Here is a 23,466-nt window from a genome sequence, read left to right on the forward strand (position 1 = left end):
TATTTATAGGGAAGGATCCACCGACTTCGGATTGACCGTCGATAATAAAAAGATATTCGAAGCAGGGGTCGTGATTGGACGGCTGTGATCCGCTGACAGTTTAAATTCAGGAAAGTCGGTGTGCTGCCGATTCCGACCGTTGCTTGAGACGCTCGCGGTGCCTTCGGTAATTTATTATTGCGTAAAGAATCGGGAAGGGATTGACAAAAAAAAAAAAAGAATCGGGAAGGGACGCTCGCCGCGAATCATATTTGAACACGTGTCCCGACTTATTCCTGCCGCTTTCCCTCCGAAATTTAGTAATAAAAAAGGAAAATTATCTTCATGGCTTCTTTCTTTCTGCTGAAAATATGGCGCCTGCTGGTAACATGACACACGTGCCTTGTTATTCATGTCAACAATCCGACGGTCCATGTTTGTTAAAATAAAGCGACAAGAGAAAAAAAAAAATCTAATCAAGACTAACATTAACATTTTACAAAATATATGACCGCTTTAAACAAAAAAGAAAAGAAAGTAGCGGGATAATCAACCGGGTAGAAACTATTGCATTTACTCAAGAAATTATGAAAAATCATGTTGAAAGTTCAAAATATTGAAAAAAGAAAAAGTGTAAAGAATCATTGCAAAGCTTAGTCAGCCCTTCACTCCCAATTGATCTCAAAATTCAAATCTATAGCATTGCAATTAAGCTAGAAGGCCCATATTTTTCATTCTTCTTTCATGCCAAAAATTTTGAAAATATTTTAATAGACAAAAATGGCCAATATGTAGTCTAATAAATATTCTCCTTACACTTATATATATATGCTGTATATTTTAAGAGTGAAATCAAAATTTGAGAAGAGATCTAATGAAACATATTCCCACGGGAGGCATTAAAGGACTTGGCAAATACATTTGAATGGTTGGATCTTTTTATGATAAGATTAAATATCAAGTTGAAATTACGCACTATTTAGAAGGTTGAGATTTATTCTACAACTTAGCCTTTAGTAGGAACAACATTTTTGGGATGACTCAACCACACGAATGACTTGATGGCAAAGAAAGAAAAGGCAACCAATTTGAATGGCTTTCTATTAACCCGATTTCATTCAGTATAAGCAGCTCTTCACTAAAAAGAACCTCTTTTCTCCCCAACGGGTCCTCATCCTCAACATCAACCAAAGTTGACGAAAAGCCCCTATGCCCCCTTTTCGTCTTTGGATTATATTATCACATCATTCCACTTATACAAAGTCTTATCAATCCATGACTACTCACTTTATGAATTTATAAACGAGTGTCAAACTGTAAGCTTATCATCTATGGAAAATTTGCCACAACATCAATCAATTTAAGATATTTTTCGCTTCTATTTCATGCTAGGATTCTACACGATAGTTTCAATTGCAAATGAGGTTACACTTAGGAGTTTGTTATCCTTGATATTATAATAGAATTACTGATTTAAAATAAATTATCATCCATTTCCATTGCAACCAATGTTATTCGACTCGTTCTTATATCAATTTATTCATCTCCCTCATCATCAGAGGGGATTATTCACTAACAAAATCCAAACGAGGATTTGAGATTTCATATTAAGTGATAATAATTTGTTTGCGACCTGTACAAACCTTTAATAATTTAGGTTCGAAGAATACTTGAACCAAAAGTCTTATCTTTAGATTTAGTTTTTCCTATTTTGTCATTCCACCTAAACCAAAATCATTGACATGGATAAAAAGTAAATATAACCGCCAAAAAACACGCCCGAAAATTTACATGGTTTGGCCGAGTTGACCTACATCCACGGATGAAAAGGAGCACATTATCATTACAACACGGCAGCCGTCTAGATTCAATTGCTCCCTTGGCAACACATTCCAACGAATAAAAACTTCCACATCTAACGGGAACACAATAACCATGCTCGAGGAGCATTTCCCATAGAGACCACAACATACTGGCTCGCAGGAATCTGTATGACCAAAGAAGGAACATTACTCACTATAAATGGATGTGGTATTCAAGCTCTTATTTTTGCAACTTTAGCTGCGGCTTTTATAGGCGAATTCATGGAGGGTTATCATCGACCCATTTTCAAAATATTCATTTTTTAGTTTAGCCCAATGTAATGTATGTGTACCTCAAGATAATACAAAATTATTTGAATTCAAGATCATTTAAGTCAGGTTTTTTTGTTATCTTGTTATCGGGATAGGTGAATTTTTCTACCAACAGAAAAGCTTGCATCTATCACAAATTCATACCAATCCACAAAATTATCTGAATTGAGATGTAAAAGCTTTATAGATGAATTTAACAATTTAAATAATATATCCAACTGAATTCCTCCTTGATTATAAGTAAACGGGACTCCTACGAACAAAAGTAAATAGAACTAATATAACCATAGAAAATAACATGATATTGTCCGATTCATGAGGATGAGAGAAAGCATTTTTAGTGACGAGTACTATTAATAAAAGGGCACGTCCTGTTTTTTCCATTGCCATCAATTTGATTTGTCTCATAAAAAAAGAAGAAGAAGGAAGGCCCACATATAGAAGGTTGGAAAGTAATACGGCCGGTTCACCGAACCTGAACCTCTGTAGGGCCCAATCATAGTCAAAAGAAGAGTTTGATCTTGGTTCAGATGGAACGCTAGCTAAAAGCTTAACACATGCAAGATGAGGTATCAAAACTCGTGAAGATCACCTGGTATACGCTATTTCGAGGACCATTCATTACTGAGGTAAATGCTAATAACAATAAGCCAGCCACCCTTACAAATCGACAATCGTAAGGGAAAAGTGAAAGGGAAATTGATCTATACGTAAAATGCTTGCAGCGGCATTCCTCTTCATCAACTTGGAGAGGGGAAAAAGCTAATTACATTTAATCTGGCGAAGGAAATACATCTTTATGAGGATTTCCTTCTCCTAGTATGAGCACAAGGATCCTCTTTCCTGGTTTCTATGGCAAAGAAAGAGCTAGAATTGGACGGAATATCATTAGGACAACTTAGTTTTACCAACAAGTGGAATCATCTAAACCATTCCTCTAATATCCAACTATAAAGAATTAAGGATCTAGTCCAATCAAACCATTCCTCTAATATCCAACTATAAAGAACCATCACAGATTAAAGAATGCCCCATATTTAAATAAGGGGTAAGGTCTTTGCTTCACCAATTTCTGACCTACGAAAGAAAGAGAACTGAATAGGGACCCCCTTGCTTAAATAAAAAATAAAGAAACCAGAGTCAATAATATTGGAACCATTTACTGTCCAGAATTCAATAAATGAGCGCTTATCCAATTTCAAACAAAACCTGGTCTCAGCCTTGCAAAAAAGGCAAAGGATCAGCGCTTCTCAAATTCAGAAAAACCTTCAACCTAAAGCAATTAGAACTAGACGATTATCTCAATTCTTGCCACTACTAAAAAATAATCAACGAAAGAATGAATTTAAAAAGGAAACATAAGTGTCCATGCAGGAAATTATTAAAAATTTCAGTTCATCACCCCGTGCTCCTAGTCCACCAACCCAACATTATACTGCAAAGAAATTGTCAGTCCCAAAAAAAGCTTCAACACTTTAATGTATGCAATAATCGACCACACTCATCATCTTTACTGCTCCTTACATGACATCCTCAGAAGTAGAGATTGGTCCATCAGAGAAGAAGGTACTTCCAATCCACAAAATAATGGATCCAGAATCTGCTCATAAAACAACTAAATAGGATGACTAACCAATCAATTAATAAATTGTCAAAGGACGACAATAAACCTAATGATGTTGATGACCATGGCCAAGTCCCAAAGAGGCAACGCGAAGAGAAGAAATCAAGCTTCAGCAACAAGCCAGATGTTTCAGAAATTAGATCGAGAAAGTAATCGGCTCATCAGCTGTTACGAAATAGAAAAGGATAAGATAGATTAATAATGCGAATCGTAATAGATGTCTAAAGTACATCATTCCAAATAAGACACCACCAGTATGCACCGAATTAAAACCAATTCTGTCTGCAATAACCCTTCACAGTCCCAATAACCAAAGAAAACCTACAATGTAGACATTTATATGGCCATTAACAGAGTCCAACCAACTCAAACAACCTCTGGCACCAAAAGAACACAAGAAATCAGCTCTTGTTCTGTACCAAAAGAAAACATAAAAAGTCATGTAAGAAGAAAGGTCAAGCAAACTAGGTAATGCCTGGACCCAGTTCCAGGATAGAAAAAGAGCAGGGCGTATGACTCTCACATATGTTATCTCTGCGATTTACCAGAGAGATCCATTTAGGGATCGTAGCACACAGATAAGAATAAAGAGAAACAAGCTAGAACTTGTGTGGATCTTTCCAGATAAGAAAGAACTCTGCTTGTCCAAGGAATTGATACTTATGCAGCAAGAACGAACCATTACTAATCACAGACACTCCATATTGAAATTGATGAGGCAAAGTGTTGCCTTGACTGAACTCTGACCTGCGAAGGAAAGAGAACATCTGATCGTTCCCCTTGACTAGAAGATAAGGGAAGCAGAAAACAGATTAGGAATTGATGCATATGCAGCAAGAAAGAACATCACTGATCCCAGACACTCCATATCGAACTTGGCCAGGTAAAGTATTGCCTCGACCAAACTCTGATCTGCAAAGGTAAGAGAACTAGATCTGATCTTCCAAATTAACTAGAAAATAAAAGAAGTAACGGACCAAGTTCCATTCAAACCAATGATGGCCTAAAATCCAAGAAGCATGAGCTCATCTACTTTCAAACAATTAGCAACTCAGCCCCAAAGAAAATGCGACAGACTTTCAACCTGTAAAAGAAGCCTAGAAGGTCAAAATTTCAGTCCATCGCTTGTCCTAAAGATAGACTTCTAGATCATCAGCTCAACCAAACAGTGCAAGAATAGATCATTAGTCCTCCAAAAAGCCCAAATGTCGTATTCTATGTAACCAACTGATCAGTTGCACATCATCCTCAGAGAAAACAATTGCTCCAAGAAGAAAGAAACCATGCCAATTCACGGAATTGTAAATACCGGAAACAGCTCATTATACAATTGAACTTGGTTCAATCAATGATTAGAGGAGCGCAAACCCTAACGATGCCCACAACATGACAGAGTCCTGGGGAGGAGAGGCTTGACCTTTGGAAAACAAACATAGCATAAACAGAATCAGACCGATTTAACAATCAATGAAGAGACAAAAAGAATAGAAGAAGGATCAAGTGCGCTTTTGGGAACGATGTCTCCTCTGAAGAGTACTTCGCAAAGGGGGTCAGCTGAGTGAGGAACGCATGCACAATCATAGATGCCTGATAAGACTGAAGGATGAGGACCCGAGGGAGGGACTATTTCTAGGAAGGAGACACCTGCTTTCAACCTTCAATAAGAATATGATGAAGCGGATTTGGATTGGATCTGTTGTGGCGTGTACACCTTGCAAAGAAAGAACAATCACAGATCGTACATTGGCCAAACACTGACCTCCAAAGGAATGAGAGTCGGTTTTCACATCAATTGGAAAATTATGAGACTGGAGAACAAATTTCATTCAAACCGATAACTGCCTCGAGAGACAATAGAGCTTATCCAATTTCAGATAATTATCAGCTCGCAGCAGAAGACCACTTGTCAAGTCTAGCAAAACTCCAACCTGTGAGAGAATCAAGACTAGATGATAATCAACTCCCCAAGATAAAAAATGCTGAAGAACAAATTCCCATCAAAACCAGTAAATTTCATCAGTCTATCACCAGCTCTAAGATGTGATCAAAGACTACTTGGTCATTGTCTCAACCAGAAAAAAGACAGCAAAAGTATCATCAATCCTCCAAAAGCCCAAGCACCTAGTTTCACGAAACAAGACTGGTGTTCCTGTATTCATTGTCCCTGACATCCTCAGACAAACTGTTTCACTCCAAGGGGAAAGAAACAGCTCGTAAAACGATTAAACGGATAGATCTATCAGACAATCGATCAATAAAAGATCAGAGGAGGAGCTGAACACTTCCCAGTTCCCACAACGACATCCTCAGACAAAAGTGATGATCCAAGAGGAAAGAAGCCACTGCCAATTTACCAAATAACAAGAATCCAGAAGCTGCTAAAACAGTAACAGAAAGATCGATTGAGGATGAGGCGTAGACCGAATTAATTTCGATAACCATAGGCATAGCAGGCCAAGTGAAACCCTCCAGAGTCTCCGCAGCAGGGGGTCTGCAACCAGATGCTTCACAAAATCAGACCGAAAAAGGACGGTTATTTATAGGGAAAGATCCACCAACTTTGGATTGACTGTTGATAATAATAAATCCCAAGGAGAGTCGTGATTTGGACAGGTATCATTTGCTGACGGTAAATTAAGGAAAGGTGGTGGGCTGCTAATTCTGAATGTCACTTGAGACGCATGCTGAGGTACGCCCATGATGAGTCATCTTTGAGGCGTGGCTCTGGTTTAAAAAACTAGAGCCAGCTTCCTCAGAAAAATGATGATAATAGAACATTAGTTTCAAAGAGAATTGAGGGGTAAATCCGTGCTAGAGGGATCGGGCGAGCTCCTGGCCAAGTAACTTCCGATTCCAACACACAAGCAGTATAAGAGTAATTGCCAGGCAAATTCACATCAATTAGATATTCAAAAAGAGAATCCGGACAGAGCTATTATGGAATGCACCAAACCAATTGAAAGTAGAAACGGATAATCTGTTGTGATTTTAGCGAATATCTGCAATCAGTCTCCCATCTCACTAGAATAAGACAGAAGTATCCGATAAGTCAAACACTGCCATCAATGTGTGCCATCAAATGACCAAGCAAAGGAACTTGGCTTAGCTTTGAAATAGGGCTCAGTTGTAGTTTTATCCAGTGAAGGTCACAGAAAAAGATGAGAGCATGACATCATCGAAGAGAACGAATGGGACTACTACCCAAAATAAACCATTTATACCAAAAATACATCCAGAAGAAGCAAAAAGTAAAAGCCCCAAATGACCGAGCTAAGCAACAACAGGACTTAGCCTTGGACACAAGACTCAATTGTAATAATTTACATTTATCCACTGAAGTTCGCAATGCAAGATGAGAACACGGCATCATCGAAGAGAGAGACTTGAACCAGCACCCAAAATAAACCATTTACACCAACAATACCCCCATGAGAAGCAAAAAGTAAAAGCTTGCCAAAGTCAAATCATTCCCCTAAAAGTTAGTTAAGATGGGTTGATACGCTACAACACAAACCAGGTCAAATTCAGCATAATTTGCAACAAAAAGACTCCAACCTACAACAGGAAGAGAACTGGACATTCATCGCATCCTCGGATAAAAATATCATAAACCAGATCTTCGCAGAATTCATGCAGCTACAGACAATCCCTATAGAAAGATCCAGACATCGTCCATCACCCCAATCCACTAAGAAAACAAGTAGTCAGTAGCTTAACTAAACATTGCATTAGATAATAACCTCCTGCCTTCCCCAACTCAAGAACTTGGATTCTCTAACAGCTCTGATCAATTAGCATTCTCACACCGTCGTTAGTGAAATCACTCTAAACTGGGACAAGCACCTGTTGATGACTGAATAAATCCGTATTGCATAGAAGCACAAAATTAGTTGATATAATCAGAAGGAGACTTGAACCTTAATACGGGTTAACCTTTCTGTATAAAATCAGAGCCTTCGCCAACATTTTTCTGGAAAGGCTCAGCCAGATCCTTCAAAATTCATGCCTTCAAAGCAAATACCAAAGCAGATGAAACTGATCATAAGGCAACTGTTTAATATCTCCAACTAGAAGGAAGATGACTCCAAACAACCCTTCTAGAGCCGATGAGAAAGAGATACAGTGATAGAACCATGAATTAGAATATCTGGAGGACAGATCATCATTAGCAAAGGATCACACTACAATTGGAGATCTATAAATTCATAGAGCTTCAACAGCCATGCTTTGATTAAATTAGATTATATTGCAAATAGAAGTTTGCCCGTTGCACATTAGGGTATCATATAGACTGAAGTCCATGCTCACCAGATATGTAAACCAAAGCTTACTGCTGAGGGATCATCATCTGTCGCTTCAGTTTCACCAATCTAGAAATAACTATAACATTTGACAGACATCCCAACCAAGCACCTAGTCTGATCCTCCCAGCCTGACCAGCCATGTCTGTGGACAGCATACATGTAACAACACGGCTTTGTAGTGAATGCAAAATAAGAGAATCAGCAGAAATGAGAGAACCGGTCAGAGGGCAAGCAATGCCAAGGCAAGTCATGTCTAGACAGCTGTCCTATCAACTGAAGACAAACTTAAATCAAAACTTCAAAATGCCTAGAAATCTTCAAAATTTCAGTCCATCGCCTGTCCTTCAGATGTGATCAGAGATTACTTCAGAACTCAAGCAAACGAAGACTGCATTATAGATCACCACTCCTCCAAGAAGTCCAAGCACCTTATTCTATGTAAACTGACCAGCTTCTTAGTCAACATGCCCAGATGAAGACATCGCTCCAAGAGGAAAGATGGGACTGCCAATCCACCGAAATCCATAATCATCTTGATAAACAATTTAATAGAAAGATCAATCTATAAAATAAACCATCCCACAACATCGTTTTATAAGTGAAAACATCACATACTATACATTTGGTAAAATTTTGGCAAAAGGTAAATGTTACTGCAAAAAAATAGTGTGAAAAACAACTATTTTTGGAATAAAACCTATCCTGCAAGTTCATATAACGTAGAGAAAAAAAGGGACAAAAGGTTACACCAAATTAACATCTCAGCATAGGAATTACCGTCCAGACACCATCAGTCTCATCAAATATAAACACAAAAGAAACCTCGCGAAAAATTGTTCAAATAAACCAGATTTAACATCTATTCACACAAAATTCAAGCAGACATACAAGCCAAGTCCAAGCAAATGCATATGCACGAAACATTTTTGAATCATTTTTCCAAATGAATGTGCAACAAAGTATGTTGAAAAGGAAAAAGTTTGTGATAAATAACATGCGGGATAGTTCCATCGAAGAAACAGATAAGACATACAAATTGAAGTTTTCCTTCCAAACCCGAAGAGAAAGTAGGCTCGGATCTGCCAAAGAACAACTGGTATCAACTATCATCTTACAAAATCAGTAAACAAATTGAAAGTCATAAGTGCCAACCAAATTCAGATTTGTCAAGAGTCTACTATAAGAGCACCATGAGGCATAAACTATTTGCATGCTTTCCAAAAGCAATCCATTTAGTGATTGCAGTTCACATATAAGATAAGAATGAACAGAAGCAAGCCAAAACTAATGTGGACCTCAAGCTTTCCAGGTAAAAAGTGCCAAATAATTAAGGATCTTGTCCAATCAAACCATTCGTCTAATACACAACTACAAAGCACCGTCATAGATCAAAATAACACACATAGTGAAGTTAGAGGTGAAGTCTTTGCTTTAACCAATTTCCTACAAAAGAGAGAGAACTGGATGGTGATCCTCTCGCTTGAAAAAAAAAAAACAGGAACTAAAGAATAATATTGGAACCATTTACTGTCCACAATCCAAATGAGAACATTTGATCGTTCTACCTTAACTAGAAGATAACAGAAGTGGAGGAAAAATTAGGAACTGATGCTTATGCAGCATGAAAGAACATCACTGATCATAGACACTCCATATCGAACTTGGCCAAGTAAAGTATTGCCCCAACCAATCTCTGATCTGCGAAGGGAAGCGAACGAGATCTGATCTTTCGGATTAACTAAAAATTACAGAAGTAAAGGACAAGTTCCATTCAAACCAATGACTGCCCAAAATCCGAGAAGCAGGAGCTCATCCACTTTCAAACAATTATCAACTCAGCCCCACGGAAAATGCAATAGATCACCAGCTGTCAAAATCCAGTAAACCTTTCAACTGTAAAAGAAGACTAGAAGGTTGTCAAAATTTCAGTCCATTGTTTGTCCTCAAGACAAAGACTTCTAGATCATCAGCTCAATCACAAACAGTGCAAGATAGACCATTAGTCCTCCAAAAAGCCCAAATGTTGTACTCTATGCAACCAACTAACTGGTTGCATTGTATTCATTGTCCTCTCAGAGAAAATGATCGCTCCAAGAAGAAAGAAGCCACTGCCAATTCAGGTAATAGTGAGTACTGGAATGATCCCATAATACAACTGAACTTGGAAAGATCAATCAATGATCAAAAGAGCGCAAACCCTAATGATGCCCAAAACACAGCAGTGTCCAAGAGAGGCCAGGCTTAACCTTTGGAAAATAACATATCGTAAACAGAATCATACCAATTTTAAGATCAATCAAAAAATAAAAAGAAAAGAAGAAAGGTCAGGAACACCTTTTTAGGATCGGTGTCTCCTCTGAAGAGTACTGCCCAAAGGGTGTTAGCTGAGTGGGGAACGCATGCACAATCATAGACGCATGATGAGACTGAAGGACGAGGGCACAAGGGAGGGACTACTTCTAGGAAGGAGACACCGGCAAGCGGATCTTGATCGGATAGCGATTTGTTGTGGCGCAAGGACAATCACAGATCATAGATCGACTGAACACTCTCCTCCTAAGATATGAGAATTGGATTTCCCATCAATCAGAAAATTACGGCACTGGAGAACCAATTTCACTCAATCCAATAACTACCTTGAGAGACTATAGAGCTTATCCAATTTCAGACGATCATCAGCTTGCGGCAGATCACTTGTCATGTCTAGAAAAACTCCAACCTGTGAGAGGATGAGGACTAGACGATAATCAACCCCCCGAAGATAAGAAAACCGAAGAACAAATTCTAATCAAGACTACTAGTTCATTATCTCAACCAAAAAGAGATCGCAAAAGGATCATCAGTCTTCCAAAAAGCCCCAACATCTGAGTTTTCATGAAACAAACTGACCAATGCATCATAGTATTCATTGTCCTTGACATCCTCAGACAAGACCAGAAAGAAGCCACTGCCAATTCACCAAATAACAAAATCCAGAAGCAGCTTGTAAAACAATTGGAGGGAAAGATCAATCCATCATTGTATCAATCAAGGGTCAAAGGAGGAGCTAAACCAAACACTTCCCATGACGACATCCTCAGATGAAAGAGGTATGATCCAAAATAAGCTGGTCAAGCAATAACACAAAGACAGATGGGTCGATCAATCATTGAGCGTAAACAAGATAATTCCAATAACCATGAGTATCGTAGGCCAAATTCTTACACATTGCTCATCACTCCAATCCACAAAGAAAAACAATAATTCAGTATCTCAACTAAACATAATTGCATTAAATAATAACCTCCTGCCTTCTCCAACTCAAGAACTAGAATTCTCTAAAAATTTGATCAATTAGCATCCTCACATGGTCCTTACTGGGATCGCTCTAAACTGGAACAAGCACCCGTCGACGACTGAATAATCCATATAGCATTAGAAGCCGCAAAATTAGTTGATGTGATCAGACGTAGGCTTGAACCTTAATAACTTTGATAAACCTTTCTGTAAAAAATCAGAGCCTTCGCCAAAATTGTTCTGGAAATAGACCAAGCCAGATGCTTCAAAATTCATGCCTCCAAACGAAATACCAAAGCAAATGAAACCGATCATAAGGTGACCATTTAGTATCTCCAATTACAAGGAAGATGACTTTAACAACCCTTGTAAAGCCCATGAGAAAGAGATACAGTAGAACCATCAATTAGAGTATCTGGTCGAAAGATCATGAATGGCAAAGGATCACGCTGCAATTGGACATCTATAAATTCATAACCCCTAAAAAGCTTCAACATCTGTTGTTGATTAAATTTAGATCATATATAAGGAGTAGAAGTTCACCCGTTGTACATTAGGGTATCATAAGATATCAGAAGAGCTCCATCCTCACCAGCATCTGTTCTTGATTAAATTTAAGATCATATATAAGAAGTAGAAGTTCAACCGTCATACATTAGGGTATCATAAGATATCAGAAGAGCTCCATGCTCACCAGGTATGTCAAAACCTCAAAACATAGCTTATGCAGCATTGTCATCTGCCCCTTCAGTTTCACCCATTAAAATTAACTACAAAAATTCAACAAACATGCCAACCAAGCACCAAGTTGTCTGCTCCTCCCAGCCAGACTGGCCATGTCTGCTGACAGCGTACAGCCACAACACACAGCTTTGATGGATAAGAAACAAGAGAATCAGCAGAAAGGAGAGAACCAGTCAGAGTGCAAGTAATGCCAAGGGAGTTATGTCTACATGGCTGTCCTGTCAACATCCCCACGTGAGGCCTGATCACTTATGACAATCATGAAACACAAGAAGAAAGAGACCTACTGGTTATGAAAGGAACCGAAGGGTGTATGTTATTAAAACAGCACAGTACCAGTTCATCTTTTCAGAATGAGATGCCAACAGTTTGCAACGAAGTATAACTTAGGTCCAGCAGAAAAGTCTTCATAGTCCCATGGATCAACGAGAACCTAAAATATTCAGAAATTAGGCCCTCAAGGTGGCACTACAAACTAAAAGCAACCCATCTCACCTACAAAAAGCCTCATTTCTAAAATGTCCCCAACAATCACTGTATCAGAAGAAATTATTAGAGCAGTGGAAGATGTTGGCTAAGCAAACCATACAGATATCTTATTGCAAGTAAGGAGACTTAGTACTCTCCTTTTGCAGCTATGTCCAAAAGAGAGGCCATCCAATGACAATCAAGAGATCTTATGTCGAACTTCAAACCCTCTAAGCATAAGTCAAGGTAGTTCTCGCACACCCTATCATAAAAGCATGGACAAAATATCAATTGATTAGGGATTGATCCATAGACACATATAGAATGAGCACATCAAAAGAACCAAAATCCAAGGGGGAGCTTATCCAATTTCAGAAAAAGGCCGAACTCCAAAATGCATCAACTCAGCTGCACAGAAAAGGCAATAGATCATCACTTATAAAATCTGGCAAAACTCCAACCTATAAAGGAATAGGAACAAAGACAATTATGATATTTCCACTCCAAGGGAATCAACTGAGGAAAGATTCAATAAAAACCCAAGTGCCTACGCAGCAGGAGTTCATCGAAATGTCAGTTCTTCACCCAGTCCTGAAGATGATCAAGGAGACTGCCCATACACCAACCCAACCAAAGATAGATGTGAATAGCTCATCGAACTTGGGAAAAGCTCAGTCATTCTATGTAATAATTGACCAACCTCATCATATGTACCCATTCCTGAGACAACCTCCTCAATCAAAGAGATCGCTCTGTGAGAAAAGAAGCTACAGTCAATGCACTAGATTGTAAATCCAGAAACAGCTCTAAAACAACAGAAGGATTGATCAATCCATCAATCGATGATCAAAGGAGCATAAACACTAAGGATGTCCATGACCACTTGTCAACACCCACTTAAAGTATAGAAATCACCTGGTAAATGAAAAGTTCCACCAAAAATTCTGTATCGAAAGAAAACACATCAATCATATAGACTGTGAAGCTAGCATTCGCAAAATAAAAAAGGCGAGACGAATAAATTACACTTGCAATATCTCCATGATTTACCAGCTACTAGTTATTGCAGCATGCATTGCAAGGACAGTAACAAGCCGGCTCTTTGAGGATCTCAAGATTTCCAGACTCATAACCAATCCCTACAATGGAAGATAGTGAATGACTATTCATTTTCCAAAAACAACAAAAGGCAAGAGAAGCTCAAATAAAGAAGAGCTTGTTAAATAAAATGTAGAAAGAACCATTACAGATTAAAGACAGCCCACAACGAAACAGAAGAGGCTTGCAATCGAACGAAAGAGAGGTAGGCCTAATCATCTCACAATAAACGGAAAAAAACAGAAGTGGAAAACAAACTTCATTCAGACTAATAACTGTCCAGAATCCACAAAGCAGCTGTTTGTCCAATTTCAAACAATCATCAACTCAGCCCTACAGAAGAACACAATAAATCACCACTTCTCAAACCCGGCAAAACTTCAACCTGTAGAGAGAACTCTCTCCCCGCTCCCCGAAGACAAATCAACTGAAGACAAACTTATATCAAAACTACAAAATGCCTAGAAATCTTTAAAATCTCAGTCCAGCGCCCATCCTGAAGATGTGATCAGAGACAACTTCAGAACTTGAGCAAACAAAAACTGCATGATACATCACCACTCCTCCAAGACATACAAATCAAAAGTTTTCCAATCCAATCCCAAAGAGAAAGTAGGTTCTAAAAAAACAAAGAACAGCTGCTATCAGCTATCATCATCCGTTAAGAAATAGATTTAAAATAAGAAAGATTAAGAATGCCAATCCAGATAGTTATTTGAAGTACATCATTTGAAAATAAGATACTCCTAGTATAACCTGAAGTAAAACCAATTCAATCAGCAAAAAGCCTTCACAGTTCCAATAAAGAACACCAAATGACCTCTTGATCTGTACAAAAAGAAAACACAGAAATCGTGTACAAAGGAAGGCAAAGCAAACTAGGTAATGCCAGTAGCCATTTCCACAATAGGGAAGAAGTGCATGATGCATACATCTTAATGATATCTCCAATGAATAACCAGAGATCCAATTATTGAATGTGGCACACAGATAAGAATGAAGAGAAACAATCTAGCACTGTGGACTTTTCCAGACAAGAAAGAACTCTGACAGAAGAGCTTGTCCTATGAATAAATTCTTATGCAGCAAGAAAGAGCCATCACAGATCACAGACACTCCATCTCGAAATTAATGAGGTAAAGGATTGCCTCGACCAAACTATGACCTGCAAAGGAAAGAGAACATCTGATCGTTCCACCTCAACCAGATGAAAACCACCTTGACTAGAAGATAACAGAAGTGCATGACAAATTAGAAATTGATGCTACATTGTAGACACTCCATATCGAACTTGACCACATGAAATATTGCCTCCACCAAACTCTGATCTGCGAAGGGAAGAGAACTAGATCTGATCTTTTGGATTAACTAAGAAAAAACAGAAGTAAAGGGAAGGTTTCATTCAAACCAATAACTGCCCACAATCCGAAAACCAGGAGCTCATCCAATTTCAAGCGATTATCAACTCAAGCCCACAGAAACGCAACAGATCACCAGCTGTCAAATCCAGTAAAGCTTTCAAACCGTAAAACAAGCCTAGAAGGTTGTCAAAATTTCAGTCCACTGTTTGTCCTGAAGAAAAAGGCTTTTATAGATCATCAGAACAGTGCAAGTCCTCTAGAAAGCCCAAATGTTGTATTCTAGGCAACCAACTGACCAGTTGCATTGCATTCATCATATTCACCGTCCTCAGACAACATCCTCAAAAAAAAATGATCGCTCCAAGAAGAAAGAAGCCACTGCCAATTCACGGAATTATTTACCAGAATCAGCTCATAATACAATGGAAACATTAATGAATGATGAATCAATCAACGATCAGAAGAGCGCAAACCCTAACAATGCCCACCAACATGGCAGAGTCCCAGAAAGGCCAGGTGTAACCTTCGGAAAATAACATAGCATAAACAGAATCAGACCGATTTAACAATCAATCAAAAGGAAAAAAGAAAAGCAGAGGATCAAGAGCGCATTTTGGGAACAATGTCTCATCTGGACCTTGCCGAGGCTCTCAACTGAGAGGGGAACACAACGCAAGATGAAACTCAAGGATGAGGACACACAGGAGGGACTATTTTCAGGAAGGAGACACCGGCCTTCGAACTTATAAGATGCAGATCTGGATTGGATACTGGATAGTGATCTGTTGTGGCGCCTAAAGACAGGTTTTATGAAGAATCTCCATCAGGTGAAAAACTTATATACACTATCAGCAAATCAAGGCGATAACAACTGAATAACAAAGAAAAGAGTTAAGACCACAAACTGATATCTGACTGAAGCAATTCCCCGAGGCAAGAACCTCATCCCTCTGTGACCAACCAGTTGTTTCAAGTGAAATTACCAGCAAGGGAGTGCACCAAATGCTATCCAACCACAAGGCAAGTAATATACTTAGAATAACTATGAAAAATTCAAAAGACTCCCACAATTAGCACATCTTCTCCATCTAAATCAAAGTCCACAGCTATTAAAAACCAAAAGATACCATATCCATATAAAAAGCAATTTGTCTGCCACATTGACCAACTTACTGACGGTGGATTGTGATCAGAGTTGGATAAAACCCCAGTCTCAACAACCATCTTCACCAAATTAAATTCACCATTATCTTAAAGCTGGTGAAAGGCAGCAGAGAGCTGTTGATCAATGGCAAGGGAACTTCAAAATTTCAGTTTTATTCACCCACACTAAAATTTTCGTGAATAAGAGAAAATAACTCTGGAAAATGAGAGCCAGAAGCATCAAGTCGTAGGGTACACAGCTGAAAGTGCAATCAGGGGTCCTCCAGAAGAATGGGGAAAGAAATGAGCTAGAACATGTGCAGGCCTTCCCAGACAAGAAAGAACTCTGAAAGAACTTGTCCTATGAATTAATGCTTATGCAGCAAGAATGAACCATTACTGATCACAGATATACTCCATATCAAAACTGACGAGGTAATTATTGCCTCGACCAAACTCTGACCTGCGAAAGAAAGAGAACATCTGATCGTTCCAACTTAACTAGAAGTTAACAGAAGTGGAAGACAAATTAGGGATCGATGCGTATGCAACAAGAAAGAACATCGCTGATCCCAGACACCCCATATCAAACTTGGCCAGGTATAGTATTGCCTCCACTGAACTCTCTGATCTGTGAAGTCTGATCCTTTGGGTTAACTAGAAAATAACAGTGGTAAAGGACAAGTTCCATTCAAACCAATAACTGCCTAAAAACCAAGAAGCAACAGCTCATTAAATTTGAAACAATTATCAACTTAGCCCTCCAAAAAACGCAATAGATCACCAGCTGTCAAAATCCAGAAATACTTTGAACCGGTAAAGAAGCCTAGAAGGTTGTCAAAATTTCAATCCATCATTTGTTGTACTTCTAGATCATCAGCTCAACCACAAACAGTGTAAAGTCGATCATTAGTCCTTCAAAAGCCCAAATGTCGCATTCTATGTAGCCAACTGACCAATTGCATCATATTCATTGTCCACTCAGACATCATCCTCAGAGAAAATAGTCGCTCCAAGAAGAGAGAAGCCACTGCCAATTCGGGGAATAGTGAATACCAGAATGAGCTCATAATACAATTGAACTTGGAAAGATCAATTGATGATAAATCAATCAATGATCAGAGGAGCGTAGACCCTAACGATGCCCACAACATGGCAGAGTCCCAGAAAGGCCAGGTGTAACCTTCAGGAAATAACATAGTGTTAACAAAATCAGACCAATTTTAAAACCAATCAAGAAATAAAAAGAACAAAAGAAGGGTCAGGAACGCGTTTTCGGGAATGATGTCTCCTCTGAAGGGTAGTTTGCAAAGGGTGTCAACCCAGTGAGGAATGCATGCACAATAATAGACGCACGATGAGCCTGAAGGATGAGGACATGAGGGAGGGACTATTTCTAGGAAGGGAGTGGACACTGGCAAGTGGATCCGGATTGGATAGTGATCTGTTGTGGCACGTACACCTTGCAAAGAAGGAACCATCACAGATCATACATCAACCAAACAATGACCTTCGCAGGAATGAGAATTGGGTTTTGCATTAATTGGAAAATTATGGCATAGTAGAACAAATTTCCATTCAAACCGTAACTGCCTCGAGAGACGATAGAGCTTATCCAATTTCAGACAATCATCAGCTCACAGCAGATCACTTGTCAAGTCTAGCAGAACTCCGACCTGTGAGAGGATCAGGGCTAGACGATAATCAATCCCCAAAGTTAAAAAAAAAAAAAAAAAAAAAAAAAACTGAAGAAAAAAATCCAGTCAAGACCAGCAAATTTCAGCCTCTCGCTTGAAAGACTACTGGTTTATCATCTCAACCAAAAAGAGACAGCAAAAGGATCATCAGGCCTCCAAAAGCCCCAACATCTAGTTTTATGAAACAAACTGACCGCTGTCATGGTATTGTATTCATTCCTCCTCACCATCATCAGAAAAATAGTACACTCTGAGGGGGAAAGTAACCACTGCAAATTCACCAAATACCAGAATCTAGAACCAGCTGGTAAAATAATTATACGTAAAGTGGGTTCGATAAAGGATCAGAAGAGGCGCTAAACCAAACACTTCCCATAACAATGTCTCCCAATGAGACTGAAGGATGAGGACATGAGGGGGGACTATTTCTAGGAAGGAGACATCGGCAAGCAGCTCCGGATTGGATGATGATCTGTTGTGGCACATACACCTTGCAAAGAAAAAACCATCACGGACCATACATCAACCAAACACTGACCTCTAAAGGAATGAGAATTGTGTTTCACATTAATTAGAAAATTATAACACGAGAGAACAAATTTCCATTCAAACCGACAACTGCCTCCAGAAATGATAGAGCTTATCCAATTTCAGACAATCATCAGTTCACGGCAAATCACCACTTGTCAAGTCTGGCAAAACTCCAACCTGTCAGGACTACACGATAATCAACCCCCAAAGATTTAAAAAAAAAAAGAGAAAAAGAAAAAGAAAAAAAATACTGAAGAACAAGTTCCAATCAAGACCAGCAAATTTCAGCCTATTGCCTGAAAGACTACTTTCATCATTTCAATGAAGAAGAAAGAAACGGCAAAAGGATCATCAGTCTTCCGAAAAGCCCAAACATCCATGCTTTATGAAACAAGCTGACCAGTGTCATCGTAGTATTCATTGTCCTTGACATCCTCAGACAAACAGTTTTGCTCCAAGGGGAAAGGAGACACTGTGGATTCACCAAATAACAAAATCCAGAAGCATCTCATGAAACAATTGTACAGAAAGATCGATTGGTCATTGTATCAATAAAGGGTCAAAGGAGGAGCTAAACCAAACCCTCCCCGTTATGGCATCACAGCATCCTCAAGAGATATGATCCAAGAGGAAGGAAAGAAGCTGCACACTGCCCATTCACCGAACAACAAGAATCCAGAATGAGCTGGGCAAAACAACAACGCAAAACGCAATTTGATCAATCGATAGGTCGATGAATCACTAAATGATCAAAGGACGAGGCATAAACCGAATAGATTCCCATAACCATGTCTCCCGTTGAGACTAAAGGATAAGGACATGAGGGAGGTACTATTCTAGGAAGGGGACACTGGCAAGCAAATTTGGATTGAATAGTGATTTGTTGTGGCGCATACACCTTGCAAAGAAAGAACCATCACAGATCATACATCAACCAAACACTGACCTCCAAAGGAATGAGAATCTGGTTTTGCATTAATTGGAAACTTATGGGACTGAAGAACAAGTTTCCATTCAAACCAACAACTGCCTCGAAAGACAATAGAGCTTATCCAATTTCAGACAATCATCAGCGGCAGATCACCACTTGTCAAGTCTAGCAGAACTCCAAAGTGACCTAAATGACTACTAGTTCATCATCTCAACCAAAAAGAGACAGCAAAAAAATCATCAGTCCTCCAAAAAGCCCAACATCTAATTTAATGAAACAAACTGACCGGTCTCATGGTATTCATCGTCCTTGCCATCCTCAAAAAATAGTTCACTCCAAGGGAGAAAGAAATCACTGCAAATTCAAAAAAAATAACAGAATCTAGAAGCAGCTCGTAAAACAATCGTACAGAAAGTGGGTTCGATATAAGATAAGAATGAAGAGAAGCAAGCCAAAACTAATGTGGACCTCAAGCTTTCCAGGTAAATAGTGCCAAATAATTAAGGATCTTGTCCAATCAAACCATTTGTCTAATACACAACTACAAAGCACCATCATAGATCAAAATAACACACCATAGTGAAGTTAGAGGTGAAGTCTTTGCTTTAACCAATTTCCTACAAAAGAGAGAGAACTGGATGGTGATCCTCTTGCTTGAAAAAAAAAATGACAAAAGGAACTAAAGAATAATAGTGGAACCATTTACTGTCCACAGTCCAAATGAGAGCTAACAAAATCCCCTCTCCACAATTCTTCCTCTCAGCTTAGCAGAAAAGGCAATGGATCAGCACTTCTCAAATTCGGCAAACCTTTGACCTAATGCACTTAGAAATAGATGATTATCATCTAGATTCTTGCCACTACCCAAAGATGATTAAATAAAGAATAAATTTTAAAAAGAAACATAAGTGTTCATCGCCCAGTACTCCTAGTCCAGAACCCAAATGAGAGTTAACAAAACCCTGTTTCCACAATTCATCCTCCCAGCCTTGCAGAAAAGGCAATGGATCAGCACTTCTCAAATTCAGCAAACCTTCGACCTAATGCAATTAGAACTAGATGATTAGCATCTCGATTCTTGCCACTACCCAAAGATGATTAAAGAATAAATTTTAAAAAAGAAACAAGTGTTCATCACCCAGCACTCCTGGTCCACCAACCCAACATGAGACTGCAGAGGAATCGTGTCACTTCCAAAAAAAAAAAAAAAAAAAAGAAAAAAGAAAAAAAGATAGAAAGTTTTATTTTATGTGACAATTGACCAAACACATCATATTTACTGTTCTTTATGCTAAATAACATATCCAGAATCTGCTCCTAAAAAATCTTAAATCAAACGACCAACCAATCAATTATTAAATGATCAAAGAAGGAGAGTAAAACCTAATGATGTCCATGACCATAGCAAAGTCCCAAAGAGGCAACAGGAAACAGAATGAATTGAGCTTCTGCAACAAGTCAGGTGCTTCTGAAATTAGACTGAGAAAGTAATCTTTTCATCATCCGTTAAGAAATAAAACAAAATAAGAAAGATTAAGAAAGCAAATCGTGATAGATATCTGAAATATATCATTTCAAAATAAGATGCTAGGATGCCCTGAAGTAAAACCGATTCTGTCAGCAATAAGCCTTCACAGTCCCAATAACCAAAGAAAACCTACAATTAAGACAATTATATGGCATTGAGTCCAACCAACTCAAACAACCTCTTGCACATAAAGAACACGAAATGACCTCTCTTGTTATGTACCAAAAGAAAACAAAGAAGTTGTGTAAAAAAAAGGTGAAGCAAACTAGGTAATGATTCGAGCTAGTTCCAGGATAGGTAAAAAGAGCATTCACATATAACAAAATACCCTCCGTGATTTACAAGAGATCCAATTAGTGATAGTAGCACATACAAAAGAATGGAGAGAAACAAGCCAGAACGTGTGCGGACCTTTCCAGATGAGAAAGAACTCTGAAAGGAGAGCTTGTCCTATGAATTGATGCTTATGCACACATTGCACATTAAAATTGATGAGGTAAAGTATTGCCTAGACCAAACTCTGCGAAGAAAAAAGAACATTTGATCGTTCTACCTTAACTAGAAGATAACAGAAGTGGAGGACAAATTAGGAACTGATGCTTATGCAGCATGAAAGAACATCACTGATCATAGACACTCCATATCGAACTCGGCCAAGTAAAGTATTGCCCCAACCAATCTCTGATCTGCGAAGGGAAGAGAACGAGATCTGATCTTTCGGATTAACTAAAAATTACAGAAGTAAAGGACAAGTTCCATTCAAACCAATGACTGCCCAAAATCCGAGAAGCAGGAGCTCATCCACTTTCAAACAATTATCAACTCAGCCCCACAGAAAATGCAATAGATCACCAGCTGTCAAAATCCAGTAAACCTTTCAACTGTAAAGGAAGACTAGAAGGTTGTCAAAATTTCAGTCCATTGTTTGTCCTCAAGACAAAGACTTCTAGATCATCAGCTCAATCACAAACAGTGCAAGATAGACCATTAGTCCTCCAAAAAGCCCAAATGTTGTACTCTATGCAACCAACTGACTGGTTGCATTGTATTCATTGTCCTCTCAAAGAAAATGATTGCTCCAAGAAGAAAGAAGCCACTACCAATTCAGGTAATAGTGAGTACTGGAATGATCTCATAATACAACTGAACTTGGAAAGATCAATCAATGATGAATCAATCAACGATCAAAAGAGCGCAAACCCTAACGATGCCCAAAACACAGCAGTGTCCAAGAGAGGCCAGGCTTAACCTTTGGAAAATAACATATCGTAAACAGAATCATACCAATTTTAAGATCAATCAAAAAATAAAAAGAAAAGAAGAAAGGTCAGGAACACCTTTTTAGGATCGGTGTCTCCTCTGAAGAGTACTGCCCAAAGGGTGTTAGCTGAGTGGGGAATGCATGCACAATCATAGACGCATGATGAGACTGAAGGATGAGGGCACGAGGGAGGGACTACTTCTAGGAAGGAGACACCGGCAAGCGGATCTTGATCGGATAGCGATTTGTTGTGGCGCAAGGACAATCACAGATCATAGATCGACTGAACACTCTCCTCTGAAGATATGAGAATTGGATTTCCCATCAATCAGAAAATTACAGCACTGGAGAACCAATTTCACTCAAACCAATAACTACCTTGAGAGACTATAGAACTTATCCAATTTCAGACAATCATCAGCTCGCAGTAGATCGCTTGTCATGTCTAGAAAAACTCCAACCTGTGAGAGGATGAGGACTAGACGATAATCAACCCCCCGAAGATAACAAAACCGAAGAACAAATTCTAATCAAGACTACTAGTTCATTATCTCAACCAAAAAGAGATCGCAAAAGGATCATCAGTCTTCCAAAAAGCCCCAACATCTGAGTTTTCATGAAACAAACTGACCAATGCATCATAGTATTCATTGTCCTTGACATCCTCAGACAAGACCGGAAAGAAGCCACTGCCAATTCACCAAATAACAAAACCCAGAAGCAGCTCGTAAAACAATTGGAGGGAAAGATCAATCCGTCAATGTATCGATAAAGGGTCGAAGGAGGAGCTAAACCAAACACTTCCCGGGACGACATCCTCAGACGAAAGAGGTATGATCCAAAATAAGCTGGTCAAGCAATAACGCAGAGACAGATGGGTCGATCAATCACTGAGCGTAAACAAGATAATTCCCATAACCATGAGCATCGTAGACCAAATCAAACCCTCAAGAATCTCCCCAACGGTGAGGCCTCTGCAAGCAGACGCTTAGACCCAGAGACAATCAACCAAGAAACGGAAATAAGAGGGAAGAGGGGAACGCGAGCAGAACCAGAAACGCGTGACAAGACTGGAAGAATATAATGAGGAGAGGGGAAAGGACGGTTATTTATAGAGAAGTATCCACCGACTTGGGAAGGGACGGTGAAAATAATAAATCGAAGCAGAGTCGTGAATCGTGAAAATAATATATCTGTTGACATTTTAGTCAAGGAAAGGCGGTGGGCTGCCAATTCCAACCTTCGCTTGAGATTACGGGTCATCTTTGACCTCCTGAGAGTTGCTATGGTCGCAGCATCACCCTGGTTTTAGAAATCGGGGTTGGCTGCTTTGAATAATTTTTTATTCTTAAATGAATTGTGGTTAAAATAATAAAAGACCAACAA

General features: G+C 38.9%; 2 long non-coding RNA genes across 2 annotated transcripts; both read right to left on the bottom strand.

The window, feature by feature from the left end:
- Positions 1-2,436: 2,436 nt before the first annotated feature.
- LOC120294739 lies at positions 2,437-7,441 on the bottom strand. The gene is made up of 2 exons (XR_005552029.1): positions 5,498-7,441; positions 2,437-5,393 (listed from the first exon to the last, which is right to left on the bottom strand). It is a non-coding gene; the product is annotated as an uncharacterized LOC120294739 (long non-coding RNA).
- A 4,050-nt stretch (positions 7,442-11,491) lies between these two features.
- LOC120294737 lies at positions 11,492-13,439 on the bottom strand. The gene is made up of 2 exons (XR_005552027.1): positions 13,231-13,439; positions 11,492-13,140 (listed from the first exon to the last, which is right to left on the bottom strand). It is a non-coding gene; the product is annotated as an uncharacterized LOC120294737 (long non-coding RNA).
- Positions 13,440-23,466: the final 10,027 nt, after the last annotated feature.

This window comes from Eucalyptus grandis, chromosome 6 (assembly GCF_016545825.1).
Source record: "Eucalyptus grandis isolate ANBG69807.140 chromosome 6, ASM1654582v1, whole genome shotgun sequence".
Taxonomy (NCBI): domain Eukaryota; kingdom Viridiplantae; phylum Streptophyta; class Magnoliopsida; order Myrtales; family Myrtaceae; genus Eucalyptus; species Eucalyptus grandis.